Source organism: Emys orbicularis, chromosome 10, assembly GCF_028017835.1.
Source record: "Emys orbicularis isolate rEmyOrb1 chromosome 10, rEmyOrb1.hap1, whole genome shotgun sequence".
NCBI classification, from domain to species: domain Eukaryota; kingdom Metazoa; phylum Chordata; order Testudines; family Emydidae; genus Emys; species Emys orbicularis.
This window is the reverse complement of record NC_088692.1, coordinates 72,319,922-72,326,120: the sequence shown is the minus strand read 5'-3', so window position 1 is coordinate 72,326,120 and position 6,199 is coordinate 72,319,922.

The window sequence follows — 6,199 nt, the reverse complement described above, 5'->3', positions numbered from 1 at the left end:
TACTTTACTAATAAAAATCACTAATTCAAAATGCATTGTCGTTTAGACATAGAAGAGGAAATATAGAGCTGTGTAGAAGTGTATAGCAAGTCGAGAACCTGATTCTGGAAATAATGGGACTAGTTAGGTGAATACAGTTGCTGACATGTGCAAATGTTTAGAAGGTTATGCTCTTCAGTGGCAGTCATACACCACCGTTGCGAAGTTATCAGCTCTTATAAATTAAGGCAGGTTGGGCAGGTTCATTTGTTGGATGGGAGATTACAATGATGTAGTCGCAATTCAGCACTATTTTCTCTCAACCTGAATGTCTCAGCACGGTGTTAAGAGGATGCTGCTACTAGAAATGGCAATTTTTAGATGAAAGATAATACTGGGCTGGGGTCAGAATGATGGAAAGGCTGATAGTACTTTGCCCCCAGCCCCAGAGCTGCTAAATGTTTCTGCCAAAATCAGCAGCAAAAGAGTTAACAATGTTGATATTTAAATTGTCATCATTAGCATTCAGCATCAATATCCCTTTGATGTAAAAGGAGGAAACCCACACCCCTCTTAGAGCTAGTGCCCCTATCTACTGCTCTGTAGACCCAAACAGCACTGCATCAGTTCAAATTCTGAAGATTGTCTCAGCCTTCATAATTTAAAAGGGAAGCATAAATTATAGAGAAACTAGGAAAGTGCCGGACACAAAACAGTGAAGGGATCAAGTGAGAAGAGCAAGTATAGAACTTGTCTACTTTCAAATGGATACATTTACCTCATAAACAAAACACCACATTTTCCTCCAAATTGAGTAACTTGAAGTATGCAAAAACTGAAACAGAGACACTGCAGGTGAAATGCAGCTCTGTGCAGAGGGTAAGCACAAGGCTTAACTCCCACTTACAGCTCCTTTTTTAAAAGGTTAAGTAGGACTTAGGTAGTACAGAGCCCTGCTGTACACTGGTGAATTTCAGCAAATATTCTGTTGTGGCCTCCTAAAATAAGGGCATGCGCCATCAGTGCCGGTTTTGCACCAGGATAACCCTGGCGGGAGGGGGGGGGGGTATTCCAGATTTACACAAGATAATTGAGAGCAAAATTTGGTTCTAATTTGAAAATTAATACAGACAATCTTGTCAAAATACTGAGAATGGCTGCAATTAAGGCTACACCATTCATGTGGAAATATTTCCTCTCTGACTTCAAAAATAACAGAGGAGATGCCAGGAGTCTATGCAGAATGAGCCTGGCAGTGCCGGCTCTGGCTTTTTGGCCGCCCCAAGCAAAAAACAAAAAAACAACAAACAAAAAAACGGAGCGGCCAGAACGGCAAAGCAAAAAACAAAAAACAAACAAACAAAAAAACCTGCGGCGCGGCCGGAGCGCGAGTGCAGGGGGACCGGCTGGGGGGGGGGGGGGGAGGAGGAAGGAGGAGGGAGCGGGCGGGAGAGAGAGAGAAGGGGGCGGCCAGGGCTACAGCAGGGGTGCTGCCACGCGGCCCCTCCCGCTGCACCGCCTCCTGCCGCCTGCCGCGAGGGCTCCGCTCCGGTCGGCGGGGAGGGAAGGAAGAGGACTGCCCTGCAGGGCGCTCTGGTTCTCCGCACCGCCGCCCCCTACAGGGCGGCCGGAGTGGAACGAAAAAAAAAAAAAAAAGCAGCCGTGCCGCCCTAGGATTGGGCAGAATGCCGCCTCGAACAATCTGCCGCCCCAAGCACCAGCTTGCTCAGCTGGTGCCTGGAGCCGGCCCTGGAGCCTGGCCACATTGGTAGTTAGTTCATAATTCATCACTTAGTGGACAAACAACAGGAGTGAGAAAAAATGAGAGGAAGAAACACAAAAATAAATTGGAGAATTTTCCTTGGTGGGCCTGTGTGGCCAGTGAAACACAAATAGATATTTCTGAGGCTGCAATAACTGCACTGTGCTTTTAAACAAAACTATGCCAGTCACTCCAGGCTTATACAAGAGAGGAAATGGGTGAATAATTTGTAAGGCATTCAAGAACTTCTGCAATTAATGTTTGCTCTGTAGCTTGTCTGCAAGCTAGAGAGTATTACATATTTCAGTTTCAGTTGATTTGTTTGGACACATAAGTCACCAGGGCTACTGCAATCTAAATAATTTCTAATCATTATTATTAATAATATAGGGGCTGTTCTTTGATCAGATAAGCCAGGGCACTCCACTTACCTAGCCAGCAGCTGTTTTCTCTGCCATTTTCAGCCTCCAGATAGTCTGTATGTATAGGTACAGTATGTATCGGTACAGTAGTAATAGAAATAAATGTATTTAAAATATATATACAAATTAATTACTTGTACCATAATGTTTTCTAGGATCTGATCTTGCTTCCCATTGAAATAAATGGCAGTACTTCTGCTGACTGAAGTGGGAGCAGGACTGTGCCATTTAAACTTTTATAAAGAAGCTAACAGATATTTAAACTTAACTAGGTCAGTGCATGCATGCGTGTGTGTGTGAGAGAGAATATATGCTCCCTACATAAGGTATAAGAAATGTTACTTACTCTTGACTCACTACTTTGTAAAACATGTCTAGGTTCACTGACAGACACCTCAGACACTTTTAATAATATCAGCAGAGTTCTCTATTTTTAAGGGAGCATTGCATAATTGTTTAAAGTACTTCAAGCCTGGGAACACCACACAACTTCTTGAGTCATTTTTTTCAGTGTATGGCATTCTTCCTGGTGACATTTAAGTAGTGTGCAGCTGAATGACAGCTGGTACCGAGCTATATTTGTCACTCTTGCTCATAGCTGACATGTCATTTGAGAAACGGTCTAGAATTACTTTAATACATCTTTCAGCTCCAGTCACAGGAAGCTGGCAGGGAATTACCTTCATGTGAATAAATTTTTGCTAGGAAAAATAGATGTGAAGTTTGGTTCATCTCGGTTATAAGAAGAATTTATGGATTCTTAAGATAAGAAGGCAAGTTTTTAGGTAGTAAGAGTTCATCTTTTCTTAAGTGTTTTGTATTGTTGAACCTCCAGGACTTTAAACATACTGCATTGTAATTGTATCTATGTTTGTAAATTGAGCAAACCCCATAATCCAGAAAGTTTTCTGGCAGGAGAGTTCCAGACACTTTTAATTATACTTGTTTTAATGTATGTAATTGAATTACAACATGCTAGACAAAATACTTGATATTTCAGTTTTGGATTTAGTAGCAGATAATTTATAGTTTGTAAAACGGACTGTTTGGTTGTTAAATTATGAAAAATCTTTGCAGGAGTTAGACTTTTTTTCAATATATTTCAAGACTATTGTTTTGTTGAATATTTTAATACTGCATGACACCCAAGATATAAACGTGATTTATTTGATTGCCTGTGGCATATATAATATGGTCTGCCTTTTATCAATATTTTTAGGGACAGTAAAATGTGTTAAGTCTAAGTTCAACTTTCATATCTTCAATGACTGTGTTTGTGTATAAAAGCAGAGGCTAGACTGTGTTCTCAGTTACACCAACGTAACTCTGGAGAATGGAATGTTTTCCACAAAAATTCTCACCAGTTCACCTCTAAAGTGATAGTAATATTTGACGTCTATTAAGCCAAGATCTCCGTGAACTAAGCATATTGCTGGAAATTGGCTGTTGTTCCATGATACATGTTTTAAAAGGGAAAATTTAATCTCTCACAAAAGTAGAGAAAAAAAGTCTTAATAAAACATTGTTAGCCAATTAACTGCCAGGAAATCAATAAAATCACAGAAAAAAATGTGAAGGGATAGGAGCTAATGGAAACGGTAAGAGCTTTAAATGGCAATTTGGAAACCTCCCAAAGGCTACAGCTTCTAAAATGGTTTCAATAAGCTTGATTCTTTCTGTGAGAGGAAGAAACCCACATTGTCATTTTAGAAGCCTTAAAATGCCTAATTGAGGTGTGACTAGATGTAACTGTGATATATGTTCATTAACATGCAATGGAAATGTTTGAACTAACACTTCAAGTATTTCTATGAACTCTTTAACCATAGCAATAAACTGCTGGAAACAAAAACAAACGTATTTATGCTCTCCATGGCCATGATCTTATTAGTGCTGATGAGCTGCATGGCGTTATAGTGAATTTTCAAACCTGACAGAGCACACCAAATGTTCTCTGAATATTAACATAAATTCTTATTATGATATTAATTCCAGGCTTGCTAGAAGACTGGAGGTGGGGACTGTTCAATAAAAGATGAGAGACTTTTGCAAAAGACAGTAGGAGTGTGTGAGGTGGAGTGCATTACTTCAGTAAAACAGTATGCTTTATGCCATGATGAACGGCATGTAAATTCCAGCTCCAGTAATTGGGTGTCTCCATGCCTCTACATGTCTATAGATACAGAAATAGTTAGATATATATGTAGGAATCTATACATATGTATTTAGAAAATTATACTTAAATTACATGCAATTCTCCCAACCCCCCAAAAAACTCCTATGTTAAAAGAACATTATGAAGGTTGTAAAGTCAAGCACTCAAAAGTCATCCTCTGGGTGGACTAGCACTGGTGGGTGAGACACTCTTTGCCCATTTTCTCCAAACACAACCCCCTTCTACTCAGTCTCCTTCAGTAGTCTCTGTCCCAGGCCTGTCTTTCCTCTACCTAGACAGTTCCACTCCACAGGCTTCTCATCCCAGTTCTCCCCTCCTGGTTCTTCATACAATCTGTCTCTCTCCACCACCCTGGCCTCCAGTCGTCCCACCACCTGCTCACATTCTTTATCTGCACTGGCTCCCAGTTCCAAGATCGATCCCCAGGCTCCTTGTCCAATTTCAGTGTGTCACCTCTAGCTCTTTGTCCCAGTCTCTTTGCCCAGCCAGTCCCAGTTTTCCCATTGCACTCTGAGTCCTTATTAGGCCTGTCTCTCCCTCCCCTTCACTTCTTTCCCCTTGCCCCACAGATTCTCAATCCCAGTCTTCTTGTCTAGCTAGTCCCAGTCTCCTCTGGCACCGCATCTGAACTCAGTCTCCCCCTCCCAACTACCGGCTCGTAGTCCCCCCGTAGCTTCCCTCCATGGCTCCCAGTCCAGTCTCCTTGCCCAGCCAATCCCAGTCTCTTTGTACAAATCTACTCCTTCCTTCATCCTCGCAGGTCCATCTTTTGTCCTCTCTGCATTTGATTCAGGCAGTTTTCTCCTTTGGGCTGCCTGGGCCCAGCACGGGGGTCACCGAGAGCAAGGAGAGACAGGCTCCCTCCCTGCACTCAGTTCAGGGGCATAGAGCTGGCACGCTTCACAGCAGCCCACTGCTGCAATTGCAGGGACATTTCTCTTAGCCCCAGGCTGGAGCATGCCCAGTGCAGATGGGCATTTAGTTGTTAAAATCTCAGAAGTCTACTGTGCATGTGTTGCAGTTCTCTGCTTGCCACCTTGGTTCATTAGCACTAACTGTAGAGTTACACTTTTAGCTCTGGAGGTCCCCCAGTTTAGTCCCTGGTATTGGCCCCACCTGGCAACTGACACTTTACCATTATCCAATATAATAACAGAAGGATGTGACAAAATTGCTTTTTAAGATGTTCATATTGTGTCACTCCTGCATGTCACCTTGACTAGGCTGTTCTTCCCCCTGTTCTGGTGGAAACTCTGGTTTCCACTAGCCACTTCTGCAGAACATCAGTCTCCATTTTATCTTTCTGTCCCCATGCACACAAGAGGCCTTAGGTGTGTTTTGGATCAGCCATGGCAGATCCATTGACAAAAGTAGAGCCCTGTTGGGAAATCTATCTACTAACTTTGGTATTTTCCAGGAGGGCCTAGGTCCAGATCCAGGGTCAGCTCCAGCTTTTTTGCCGCCCCAAGCGGCGAAGCAATAACTAACTAACTAACTAACTAAATAAGATAAAGGCGCGATCGGCGGCGCGATCGGCAGCACTTCGGCGGCAGCTCTACCACGCCGCTTCATTCTTCGGCGGCAATTCGGTGGCTGGTCCTTCCCTCCGAGAGGGACTGAGGGACCCACCACCGAATTGCCACCGAAGACCCAGACGTGCCGCCCCTTTCCATTGGCCGCCCCAAGCACCTGCTTCCTTCACTGGTGCCTGGAGCTGGCCCTGTCCAGATCAACAGCAGTCCTAAACACAACCTCTTCTGTCTGTGCATTTTAAAGCAAACACATGACTAATTCTTTTCTTTTTATTCTGAAGGACTAAAACACATTTCATCTGGTCATCTGGAAGGCCTTACAGCACTG